Raw genomic sequence first — 12,684 nt, 5'->3', positions numbered from 1 at the left:
ATTTTCCAATGGACTGTGTGGAAAGCCAACTGCAAGGTTGCACAACCTTCTGCATAACAACAATAAAAAAATAGTGATGGCTAATCAATAATATTTAGTTATGGGTCCGTCAAGATTCCCAGTGTAAGCATAGCTTGAAATCTGGGCACAATTGACTTGAATGACATATTGCCTACTGTTCAATACATTGATGATTTCAGCAACAGCTTTTAAATGGTTAGCATTCCAGAGTTGTAGGGAAATTTTTATATTAGGATCAGTACAAATAGGGTATATGCAGACAAGAGGACTGCTTATCAAACTTTCTCTTTGTTTTATGATGTATTACCTCTACGGTACTATGCTGTGGGGATGATGTGGGAGATGATTACAGAAGGTAATCATCAAACTTTTGTAAAGCATGGTTAACTTTCTGAGCTTCAGTTCCTCCTCTCTGTCCCTGCCACATTTTACCTTTTCTTTCAAGCAGGTAGCCACTTAAAACCTCTTATAGATTGTGATTGTTACTGTTCACAGGGAAGTATGTTGGGACTGGAGAGAGGGAAACTGAATTTCAACTATTAATCCAAAGTGAGATGTGAAAATTCAGCCTTTCAGAGAGAGATTTCAACAAAGCAGCAGTGGGCAAAGGTAATAAAATCGAAGCTTTTCCCTGCTAGGCTATTTGCACTGACTGTTCAACAGAAATTTATACTAATTGTCATCCTAAAAACTCGTGTTTGGCTCACAAACTTTCCTCCTGTTTTGACTTCTTGCAAGCCCGTCACCCCTCTGGGAGGTGAACCTAGACAAAATCACACTTGAGAACTTCATGCTCTCTGGGAAACTCAGGAGGGAGTGAATCTGGGCACTCAGTGATACTTTCACCTTTTTCTTAGAACAGGAAATATTTCAGCTGAGCTCCTATTGTCACTGCTTGCAAATGCTCGGGGCCCCCTGGCCCACTGCTTCTGTGCAACAAGCAGGGGGATATCCATGAAGAAAATAACCAAACTTACCTTAGCACATGGGGAACTTCATGTCAGGACTGAAATGTGTTCAGAGAGCCCTCATTTTCCATCCAGCTTCCCATTCTGTTTGCTCTTGCAAAGAAGGCATATGACAGTCTTTCTGATGGGCTGATCCTGTCAAAATAATTGTATTACCTATTTGGTATTACGGCTTCAATGAAGGGGAGGTGAAAAAAGAAAAGCTGTTTGTTTGAAAATGGTCAATTACTGAAATACTTAAAGTAGGCCTTAGGCAATTTTTTAATTAGGCTTTTTAATCAATGTCTTTCATTAAGTAAATCCACAATCTGAATTCAGTGTTTCTGAAAGTGCTGACAACATGGAAGACAAGGAATACAGTTTGTCATAGCAGTACGGCATCACCTCCAAAGGACATGGCACTTGGCTGACCCGCTTCTAAGTGGAATTCAAGTGTCGGCTGTAACAGATAAACTTCTAACTGGCCTGACTAAGGGAGCAACCCTTCCTCCCAAGTTATCCTAACCAGCTAAGCAAATCTATCTTAAGCAGCTCTAAGCATAGACTGGCTCAATCTGAGTATTTTTTTTCTTAAAAAAAAGAGGAAAAGAAGGAGGGTACTCTGTGTGAAGGGATCTATCTTCCCTACTTTCATCTTGATACAGACTGAATTTGGTTCCTTCCTGGAGGCTTTTGCCAAAGTCATCTTCACGCAAGGAGTTCAGGATGGCTGAGAGATGATGAAGTGTCTAAGTAACAAAGCAGCTGGATAGCTTATTGTGTTCCTGTGAGACCTGTGATCTTAATACTGCTGAGGATTAACGTAATTGTATTTATTATATAATTAATTATGTTAGGTGCTCAGAGCCATTGATAGGTGTCTTGCATTATTTTGCATCTGAATGAAAAACAAATACAGTATTCTTGTTAAACTAGTACAGTTGTGAATGTGGGCACAATTTTGACCTAAATCTGCAGCGCAACACACCTTCAATTATACCCATGCAGCTGGGGAATGCTCATCATCTCCCCTCTGCTGTTAAGCTTTTAGTCTCTTACAATGCTGTGATTTCACTGATTTTCTAGTTGTCATAATCTGTCATGAGAAACAAAACTCATATCCCTGGTGTAAAAGTCTATTAAAATTATCACATACTTTTCTTTCATTTCGTATACATCACATTGTACAAACAGCAGACAAATGGGCTCAAGACTTCTCTATTCCTTCTTCCAGCTCTTGGATTCTACCTTTAGAATCAATCTTCTAAAGCAAACCATGTTATTCTCACCCTCCTCCTGTTCTGGCTGGCTACCTGTTGACTACTGTCACACTGTGCAAGTCAGCAGGAAAACTCTCACTGAACTGAATGAGAGCAAGGTCCTTCCTTTGAGGATTGCCTTCTACGTAATACTGTCCCATCCTCCCCAAAATCTTTTCAGCCCAGTCACTGCAGACTTCACCCCAAAGCAGGCAACGGCTCCCATTTACTCGAACTTCTGCTGCTACCTTATCTTCCTCTCCTGTTGTTCTCCCCTTGGCCTTAGAAAAAAACCCTTTGCCTGCATCACCCATCTTGTGCGCTGAGTGCGTATTTCTGCCTTCTGGTGCTCTTCTGTTCTGTCCATACCTAACTTAATTTCCTCTCACATCAAATTTCAACTTCTAAACTCTTCCCAAATTGTTTTCTATACTCTTTCTGACCTTAATTCTGGACTAGGCACCATCATCATGTAGGGGCTGGAAAGCAGTTTCCCACTGGAAATTCCCTGATCTGGGCAGATGTTGAGGAGGTGGTTGGAAAACTCTTCTCTTTGCCTGTTCTTGCCGCCAGCCCAGCCTAAAAGCCCTTCTGGTAAGTCGCAAGAAACTACAGCAAGATCCAAAATTACTGTTATTCGCACCCAAAATCGAGGGCATGGAAGGATCTCCAAAAGCCTGTTTGGTTCTCCTACCTGGAATCCAGCCATTTCAGCTCGTGCTGTTCGATCCTTTACACATATTAGCATGCTGTATTCATCCTCTTAAATATCTGTCAAATCTGACTTCTTCCAATTATTTTATCCTGCTCCATGAAACTGAGCCCCGCTAACCTTCAGACACTTCTCACCATATGCTTTTTCTAGTAAATATCAGTCTTTAGAGTGGAAGCTCTATGGGTCAGGGATTTGCTTCTCTGTTGATGTTATATTTTTTATTTACCGTAAAATCTGGATTAACTGACGGCACTACACAAATACTAATAACAATTTCTAAAAGACTTTCTGAACTTTATACTATGATCTCTGGTGCTAGCCCTTTCACAGAGAGACATTTGGTTTTGTTTTTCACAACATAAACTACCACTCGAAATCCCTAGAAAGAGTGATTTTAATATCTGTACTTCAAGCCTCATTTCAACTGAGAAAGCTAAAAGTAGAAATTTATTTTCTATGTGTAATAAGTCCTCTGTAGAGCCCTTAAGTATGGTGGTGCCAAATTCAGTCGGTTAAATGGGACACCCTTTCCAACCTTGCACATCTCCTAGGTATAACCAAATGCCCCAAGAATGTCTTGCAGTCTCAAATCTAAATTGGTGCTTGCTAACTTCAACTTCTTTTTGTTAAACTATTCATTTTCTCAGTTAAGCATTTTTCTGTACAACCAAAAGCATCAGATGGACTTACAACTCGCAGTAGAGTAGGCAACTGCAAAAGTTTTCATTCCTCAGTCTAAAGCTTTTAAAATTGTTTATCATCATGCTTTGTTTTCATCTTTCAGCAAGAAGAAAAGTTTGTGTAGCAATACAGTATTGAAAGTGCTGCAAATGGTTCTCCCTTTCTTCTAAGATTTTAATTAACTTTAAAAAGAAACCGTAGGTCTGATCAGTAAGAGACAAGTTAGGAAAATAAAAGTACGTGTTATAATGCAATATCAATAAGTGATCGTTAAAAATAAGTCTTTGAAATACAAAGGTCCTAGGGTTTGTTTGGGGTTGTGTATTTTAATCCACTGAAATCAAACTGGCTTAAGTGACTTTGAAGTTAGTTGACAGCTTCTGAATACTCTGAGTACCGATTTAACAGTGTTTCAGAAATGTTTTCCAACATATTTTCATAATTGTGCCATAAAATAAAAACATCTACTCTTGCAAGGCAAATGACCTATGTAAAAAAATCAAAGCCGCTTTCTTGGCTTTCGGCAGTTGAGGCTCGCTCCATGTGTATCACAGGGGAGCTTCCAGCACCGGCGTTCCAGCAGCCGTTTTCACGCTGAAGCACACGTACGTTTCTTGGGTTTTGCAGTCGTCAGTAAGTTTCGTGTATTTCTGCTCTGTTGTAAAAGAACGACCCTTTTCGTGACTTACTGATTCCTATGACCACCAAGGTGAAGTTACCATGAAAATACAGGGCAAAATGAAAGTATGGTTTGAAAGAAGTGACAAGTGCAGAGTAGCTCCAAGTTCTGCAGAGCTAGAAAGTCTTAAAGCTAAAAAAAAACAATAAAATATCACAAAATTCCTCATAAAAGCTATTTAGGCGAATGGCGTCAAACACACTGGTGAAACCCCCGCACGACGCGAGTCGTTAGCAAACGCAAGACTCAAGCTTTACAAAGTCTCCGTAGCCTACAACAGGTCTTCTGTGCTTTTAAACTTCAGGCAACGTTTCGAAAAAGTGGTCAGACTTTTCCTTTTAGCCTCCTGAAAGTTACTAGTAACGTGTGCCGGGTAAACCGAAAAGCTTCGCAGATGAGCACGGGAGGAAGGAAGCCGCGCGCTTCGTCTTCCACGGGCTGGCACGGCAAGGCCGGCGGGTGCGGCACGAGGCCTCGTCTCGCAGAGCGGCCCAGCGCCGCCGAGGGCCCCGGCGCCGTCCCGGTGCCGCGGTCGGGAGTCCGGCTCACAGACGCACCGGGGCGAAGCCGCTCGGCCACCCCGCGCCTCCGCCTCGGCTCACCGGGCACCCAGCGCGCGGCCCGCCTCGGGCGGCTGTCGGGGCAGCTTCCCCCCGCCGAGGGCGCGTAGCCGGCCTGCGCCCTCTCCCCCCCTCACCAAACCGCCCGGTCAGCTTTACCGCCGTTTTCGGTCTACGCCTCACGCAGCGCCCCGCTGACGCGGCTCCGCGCCCCGCCGCCGGGCGGGCCCGGGGCCGCGGGAGCGCTGTCCATGGTGTGCGGCGCCGCCGGGGGGCGCGGGGCGGGCCGCCGGCTCCCGCCGCGGGCTCCCGCCGCCGCCGCGGGCTCGAGGCGCCGCCCCGCCCCCGGGGCAGGGCCGGGGCCCGGCGCGCGGGCGGGGGGGCGGGGCGCGCCCTGAGGCGCCGCCGCCGCCGCCGCCGGCTCCCGCCGCGGCACGAGACCCGCTGCTCCCGGCCGCGCGGTCACGTGCGCGCGCCGCGGTCACGTGGGCGCGCTGCTCGCCGGGCCCGCGCCCCCGCCCCGGCGGCGGAGGCCCCTCAGGACAAGATGTAGTCCCGGCTGGGGGCGGCGGAGGGATAACCGGGCGGCGCCGGCTCCCTCCCCGGACCCAGCCGCAGGGCGCGGCGCCTCCTAGCGGGGCCGGGGTAGATCCCGCCGCCGCCGGCTCCCCCCCCGCTCTCTCGCGAGACCCCCCCCCCCGTCCGGCGGGGTTATGTAACCCGCCCGCCCCCCCCGCGCCGCTCTCGGGCGAGCACCGCCGAGCGGGATGGGGGCCGGGTCGGCGGGAACCCACCGGGACTGGGGCCCCCTCCCCCCCGGGGCGCGGCCCCCTCCCCTCCCGCCGGACAATGAGTCCCGTATGCTAATGAGAGTCTCGCGTCACTTCCGCTCTTTCTCGGCCGCCATCTTGGCCAGGGCAGGTTCTGGGCAGGAGGGACCCGGCTGTATTGTCTGCAGGGCGCCCAGGGAGCCCCCCCCCCCCCCCGCCCCGGAGCCCCGCACCCCCCCGCCCCGGGGACTGCGCCCAGTGCCGCCGCCGCCCCCCGCCCCCGGGACCCGCTCACCACAGGCCGCCCCCCGCACACTCCCCCCCCGCCATCCAGCCCCCTTTGTCTCCCCCGCGCCGCCGCCGCCGGCTCCGCTCCGCCCGCCCGCCCAGGGACCCGGGCGGCGCCAGGGAGGCAGCTCCGCGCACCCCCACCCCCAGGCAGCGGTGCCGGGGAGCGCCCGCCCTCGCTGCTGAGGAGAGCCCCGGCCAGGTAGGTGTGTGCGCGAGTCCGCGGTCCGACGGCGGGGCAGCCCCCGCCCGCCCGCCCCCTCCGCGCCGCGCGGCCGAGGCCCCCGGCAGCCCCGCCGCCCTCCCGCCGGGGCGGGAGCCCCCTGCCAGCCCCCGCGGCAGCAGCCCTGCCCGCTGCAGCCGGGGGGGCTGCGCAGTGCCCCGGCGGGGCCCCCCGCCCCCTCCCCGCGGCCGCACGCATGTGGGAGCGACTCGGCTGCCCGGCCGGGGCCGGTCGCGCTGCAGCCCGCGCGGGGCGGCCGCGGGCACCGTTGCGCCGGCGGCCGCCCTGCCCGCCGCCCGGGCCCGCGGCCGCCTCCCTTCCCCCGCCCGCTCGGGGCGGCCACGCGTGGACGTGTCCCGGGCGCGGCGCTCATCGCCGCTGCGCGCCGGCGGTAAGCGGCAGCGCGCGGGTCCAGCAGCGCGGCGCTGCCCGGAGCGGGCCGCCGGCCGGGCGACGGCCCCCGGGAGCAGAGTCGGCGCTGGAGCGAGGCCGGCGAGCGGCGCTGCTGCGGGGCGATGAATGGGGCGCAGCCTGCGCGCCTCCTCCCGCCGCTGGCGGCGGCCGTGCCCGCTGGAAGGGGCGCGATGCTGAGCGCGGCGCCGGCCCCGCGGCGGAGCAGCGTTGCCTCCCGCCTCCCCGCACCTCGGGCTGCGGCGCCCGCGCCCCAGACAAAGGCGGGGCAGGGAGTCCTGGGCGCTGCTCCCGGCTGCACCCCCGTGTCGCGCACCCCCCTCCCGTAGCTCCTAGTGCGTGATCGCAGCCCGGGGCGGGGGGGATTTTCAAAACAAGTGCCGCGGCGTGCGCGGTGCTGGGGCTTCCCCGCGCACCCACGCGCCCCTCTCCGCCCGCCGGGTTTCGCCCCCCGCGCAATCCGTATTGTTGCTCCCGGTTTATGGCCGTGGAAGAAAAATACCAGCCCCCACCCAAAATGCACCGCAGCCAAGTCGGCGGCGCGGAGATGAGGGCGGGAGGCAGTAGGGGGCGCGTTCCCCGCGCCGGGCAGGGCTGCGGCGGGGGAAGGGCGGGCAGGGCCGGGCCGGGCTGCGCGGCCGCCAGCGCCGTCTGCCGCCGCCCGCCGCGGGCCCCGCTCCCCTCCCGCGCCTCGCTCACCCCCTCCCGGCTTTTCCCTTTTTTTTCGGGCTGTGGTGTCGGCCCGGGGCGGGCTGTGGGGCCCGACCCAGGCTTTCTCCCGGGCCGGCCGCCGGGAAGTTGGCGGAGGGCCGGTGTGCTCGGAGCCCGCGGGGCAGAGCGGGACCGGAGCGCCCGGAGCGGCTCGTGCGCGGGGCTCCGCGGAGGCTTTTAGTTATTGCTTGGAAACTCGGTGGCGGCTTGTGGTGCCGTTTGCTGTATAAACTTGCATGGCTTTTCACGCACTCTGAGTGCATGGCAGCAGCGGTAGAAACTTTAGTGGTACGAGGCATCAGTAAAGCAGCGGGTGCTTTGTCTGTGGCAATGGGCAAGACCCTGGGTAGCCGGACGCTTTGACATTTTGATACACTTTGTGTACTGGATGTATGTAAAGCGTTTGATGGGTGTGAAAGAGGTTTTGATTCTTTTTAGAAAACTGACAACCTTTATTTTTCCAGGTTGTTTTTACTAGCTATGCTCTTACTATTTTGCTATTATTTCATGCTTTTATTTGGAGGAAAAACATGCATTTGAGACGATGGAGACGCATGGTTCCTACCTGTGAGCATAGTATGGGCTAATATTAGTGTGGCTCCTGAGTAGCGTTTTCTGTCATGCAGGCTACCAGCATTCAGTTTCCTTTCCCAGGATCTCAACTGAACCATTTTGGAAAAAACTTTCACTTGGGGAGGTTGATAACTGTAACAACTACGAGGGTTACAAAGCTTTGTCACAGTTACCATCCTTCCAGGTGAGAAAGATGGGTCATTCCTTTAAAGAATCATTTTTTGCTTTTAATAAAAAAAAAACCCCAACACAATCAATGCTTAGTTCCTTTTTAGATGTGCATTTATAGATGTGGGGCAGTAATTTGATATCAGCAGATCCACGTCTAACATATTTGTTGAAATCTTAAAGCATTATAAAGAAAGGACAGAAGAAAAACCTACTCTTGCTAGTAAAAATTGCACTTGACGTTGATTCATTGTAACGTGGTGGTTACATCTTTGCTGAAGATGCTTACAGTAAACACAAGTCAAAACAGGTGTCCTTTTTGACACAACTAATAACTTGCTATCTTCCAAAAAAAAGGGGTTTTTTGTACTTGTTTTAAACAGTAAACAGCCCTTTACTAAAATTAGTATTATTTGTTTTTTTTTCTTTACTTTTTGGTATCTAATAAAAATGGGGACAGCTCAGATTTTTGCAAATTGCTGCATTTTTAATGCTCTTTTTCAGTGTAGTTATTTTTAACTTGAGGTGATGGTTCATGAGAGAGGTTATAGAAAACATCTCTTTAAGGGTACTGCCATTTATGCTTGAAAGTATGTTGTGTGGAACTGTTAAAGTTTAATGGTCATTAAGAGCTTGTGAGATTGTGTTAAGTTTTAGGAGGGAGATGTCATTTGGATATGCAAGAGATGGGGAAGGTAAAAAGTGATTGCATTTGCTCGTAGGTAACACCGACAAGTTGTGAGCAGTGTCTGCTGCTCAGTATGCTTAGGAATGAAAAACCTTCACGGGAGAGGAACTTTTTGACTGTTTTGGAAAGTGTGTGCACTACAGTGTTAAGCGTTAGCTGCACAAACAAAACATACAGAAAGACTGTATGATCTTCAGGATGAGATGAATAACTTAATCTTTTTTCTGTATATGTAGGATAGAAGTTACCAGTTGTCAGAAGATGCCCATTAGCATTTTCAGAATTGGTATGTGTCACTTACAGTGGTATATTACAACAGCATTTTAATTAAGCGCGGAAATAATTTGGCAGTAGTGTAAACTATCATATGTTAGGTACTTACCAAACTGAACTCTACAGTTACTGAATTGACCCTTAAATTAGAAGGGATGCCAAATGAATTTCTAGATGAATGCAAGTACAAATTCTCTGTGGAAGGTAAGTTGTGCTTTTGACAGACAGTAGTGTAAATAATAGATAATTATCCCCAACCCAGCTTTAGTATGCCATAATAATTGTAAATATCAAAAACAAGTATTAACATTTTAAAGCAGCGTTTCTAGAATACATAACCATATAAGAACCATATTAGTAGTCAAAATTCATACAGTCCGAAATGCGTATTTTATAACTTTTTATTAAGATGGCAACTGATTTGAAGCTTGACATGAAGAACAAAATTGGAATAAATGATTTAGCAGGAGAAAAGAAAAGCTCTGGCTTACGTGTTATTGCAGTTGTTTTGGGGAGGCTGTAAATAAGATTTAGCAGCTAGATAGGGAATGAATGTATCAATCTTTTTTCAGAAATGGGAAGTTATCTCTACTTCAGTACTTGAAGTAAGGTTGAGGAAGACTAAATTTATTCATCAGGGAGGGACAAAACAGTACTAGATGTGGTGAGGATGATCATAGCCTAAAGTCTCCAGGACTTTAGTACTAAAAGAGAAACACATTGAGTAGCTATTTGACTGAAATTGTTCAGCTGGTTGATGTGGTCCACAGGTAGCACTTGATCTGCTTTATCTGGATGGGCAAAGGTGGGGTATTTTTTTCAATTATTAGTTCATCAGAATTTGTATTTAAATAATGCTATGTTTTGTTGGGTTTTTTTTGAGATGCATGTAACCTGCTTATTTAAAGGAATAACAGCTGACCATATCAGACTGCATCTAAACAAGCATTAGATTGTTTTTGATTATGTTAAATTAAGATCTGCTCTATGAGCAGATTTTTTGATATATCAGGTGCAGTTTGTATTAACATAATTGTAACAGTTAATCATTAATGTGGAGGTAGTTCTGCTTATATAAGTACGTTGATACAAGTATATATATCCTAATAATAGTATAAGCTGTGGAGATGAGAATGAAGTGTATTGCTGTAAAGATAATTTAATGTAACTTAGTGTATATACATTGGAAGAAAAAATCCTGGTCATGTTAATGTAGTTTAAAAAAACAATAATAATACTTTCCGTAAGTGTGGAAGGTTTGTTTTGACTGACCTGACATGTTTTGGGGAAAATGCACTTTCCTTCCTAGTCAGGATGGCCTGGCACTTGTTCATTTTGAACTTTCAAGACATACTTTATATCTGATATAATAACATAATAAATGTTCTAGGTCTGAATAAAGAAGACATTTTCAGAGAGGATGTAACTCTTATCTACCTGAGGACCCTGTGCCTCAAGGAAAAAAAACCCCTATATTGTTCAGAGCTAATGTTGAAGACAAATATGAGGCTCAAATTTAATGTCTTACTCTTCACGTTCATACTTTTCAATGTGAATGATGGTTGATGGTTTTGAATAAGAGTGGAATAAATATCATTTTTTCCTGCAGTGAGTCACATTCAGTTACCACCATTTATATCCTTATTAAAAAAAAAAAAAAAAAAACTTGGCATTAAAGATGGTTTGGATGAAAACTGATACTGGCTGTTGAGTCCTAAACCTGTGTAATTATCTCTGTGAACAGATCAGACCTGCAAGTTCTTGGCTATCTAGCTCAGGTGGCAAACTATTTCATTTAAAATGTACTTCTCAAGTAGTATCTAAAACACTTTACAAGAAACAGAAATCACATAACTGTGCAAACAGCCTTTCCACAGAGGTAACACTCTCGAGTAGGACCTTTAGCTCATCCAGTCATTTAAAAGTAGGAAAGGGCATGCTCTCAAGTCTGGCTTCCTTGTTTGACTGGTGTTTCTTCCCCACTCTCCATCCCCCAATTGCGCTTCCCTCTTTCAGGCTTCAATTTTCGACATTCTTTCTTTCACTTGTTCTTACCTCTTCTGTGTATTGCTTTCTGATGTGACTCTGGATCTGTTAGTTCTTTGCTCATGCTGCAGCTGGGCCAAAAAAGTTGTTACTGATGCAGATTCATAGCAGCAACAGTAAGGGGGGCAAAATGTTTCTTAAAATCTAAGTTGGCAAAATACTTGTCTTAAAATGCGTTTTTCTAAGAAGTGAAACATAAGTTTGTGATTCTTTTTTTTTTTTTTTTTCTCCCTCCATTCCTGCTGCTGCTGCTATGAAGCCTTTTGAATATCGAAGGTTCCTGAGTCAGTCCGAAGACAGCAGTAGCTGAGGTGGATTAACGCTGGAATGTAGTCAGGGGCTTGGAACACTTGAACTATGCTTAGACAGAAAGGGAAAGAGGTAAGAAATGTGGAGTGGTAAGAATGATTTTAAGCTCATGTTCACAGACTTTACCCAATCATATAATGTTAGCATTTGTGCATAAGGTACGTGAAGAGGTACTGCAAAGGAAAAACAATCAGAATCAGCCTACTTCACAAGCTATTTTTACATTTTAAATACTTAGGCGCTAGCCAGTTGGCGCAATCACTTCAATATCTAGTATATCTGCTATCTGAGAAAACGTGTATTGGCAGAGTTTTAGATGAGCTTGTAAAAACATTTGAATGCTCTCTCTTGTTTTGTTGATTTGTTCTGCTACCTAACAGCATGCAAGCAATGCATTTTACTAGTTAGGACACTAACGATGCAGTTTCACAAGTGGTTTAAGTGTATCTATGTCCATACTGCCGCTGAAAGTGGTGGTACAAGCCCCACTTTACCTGCCACCTTACTTGTACCAGTCTTAGTGCTTCTGTTTGGGTGGAGGAACTGCTCTATCTGAAAAAGTCTTGTTTTCGGTTGGATCAGTTCTCTACTCCAGCTGCTGCACAAGCGCTATTGCTGACACAGTTGGTGGTATTGGGAAAACATGAAAGGGAGAAGAGAGGACTACCATTTTTGCTTGCAGTCAAGTCTTTGATTGCAGTGTCACAATTGCTGTAATCCAGTCATAAATTGCATGTGTATTGATTACATGCTTTGTTCTTGCACATTTTACAGAGACTCTGTACTACTGTTTTTTGTGAACTTTTGGGATTGAAAATTTCAAGATGATTCTTGGTTCAATTTAAACAGTAACTGTGGATCATGAAGTAGGCTTATATTTCCAAAATAACTTTTGTTCTGGGATTGTTCATGTTTAGCTACAATCTAGACGAGGATTACTTTGGAAATTGTAAAGCATTTTTATGCAGCCGCCTTTTCTGATCATTGAAGTGTGGATATCATGGTGTAAGCAAATCATATCCTTCGTGCTTCAGTGACCTGTGATCTTGATTTCAAATTTCAGTAAGATGGGCAGGCTTTATTACATTTCAAACAATTCTTTAAGTAATGGCCCTAAGCAAGCATGACTATCATACTGAGCATGTATATTACATATTGATTTCACTGCACATATGTAGGTGCATATAAATGTTTATCTTTGGAGATCTTGAACAGTCACAGTAGATATTAAGACGGCAGTAGGTGTGAAAACCTACTTTTTGAGTTGCTGATGCCCCTAATTTAAAACTTTCTATGCACTGAAGCATAGCATGCCATACAGAATGGATGTAATTTAAAACTGTGTCTCAGAATGCATTGTAG

At 47.5% G+C, this 12,684-nt stretch overlaps 1 protein-coding gene and 1 long non-coding RNA gene across 14 annotated transcripts in view; one reads left to right on the top strand and one right to left on the bottom strand.

Annotated features, from left to right (window-relative positions):
* The window catches only part of LOC112982877 (uncharacterized), a 33,312-nt gene extending 28,298 nt beyond the window's left edge, over window positions 1-5,014 (bottom strand). Inside the window, exons 1-2 of one of the 2 annotated variants that reach the window (XR_010391906.1) lie at window positions 3,633-5,014; window positions 999-1,124 (exon numbers count right to left, since the gene is read on the bottom strand). This is a non-coding gene — a long non-coding RNA (uncharacterized LOC112982877). Of the gene's footprint in view, window positions 1-998 lie in introns of both variants that reach the window. The other variant, XR_010391905.1, reaches the window with a different exon arrangement.
* A 736-nt stretch (window positions 5,015-5,750) lies between these two features.
* The window catches only part of ADNP (activity dependent neuroprotector homeobox), a 33,623-nt gene continuing 26,689 nt past the window's right edge, over window positions 5,751-12,684 (top strand). For 5 of the 12 annotated variants that reach the window (XM_064521510.1, XM_064521515.1, XM_064521504.1 and 2 more), the window contains exons 1-2: window positions 5,751-6,122; window positions 11,273-11,394. The gene's annotated coding sequence lies outside the window, so the exon portion shown is untranslated. Of the gene's footprint in view, window positions 6,123-8,930; window positions 8,981-11,272; window positions 11,395-12,684 lie in introns of all 12 variants that reach the window. The other 7 variants (XM_064521516.1, XM_064521513.1, XM_064521512.1 and 4 more) reach the window with 4 other exon arrangements.

Source organism: Dromaius novaehollandiae, chromosome 16 (genome assembly GCF_036370855.1).
Source record: "Dromaius novaehollandiae isolate bDroNov1 chromosome 16, bDroNov1.hap1, whole genome shotgun sequence".
NCBI lineage: Eukaryota > Metazoa > Chordata > Aves > Casuariiformes > Dromaiidae > Dromaius > Dromaius novaehollandiae.
This window is presented reverse-complemented; position numbering and strand designations above follow the sequence as displayed.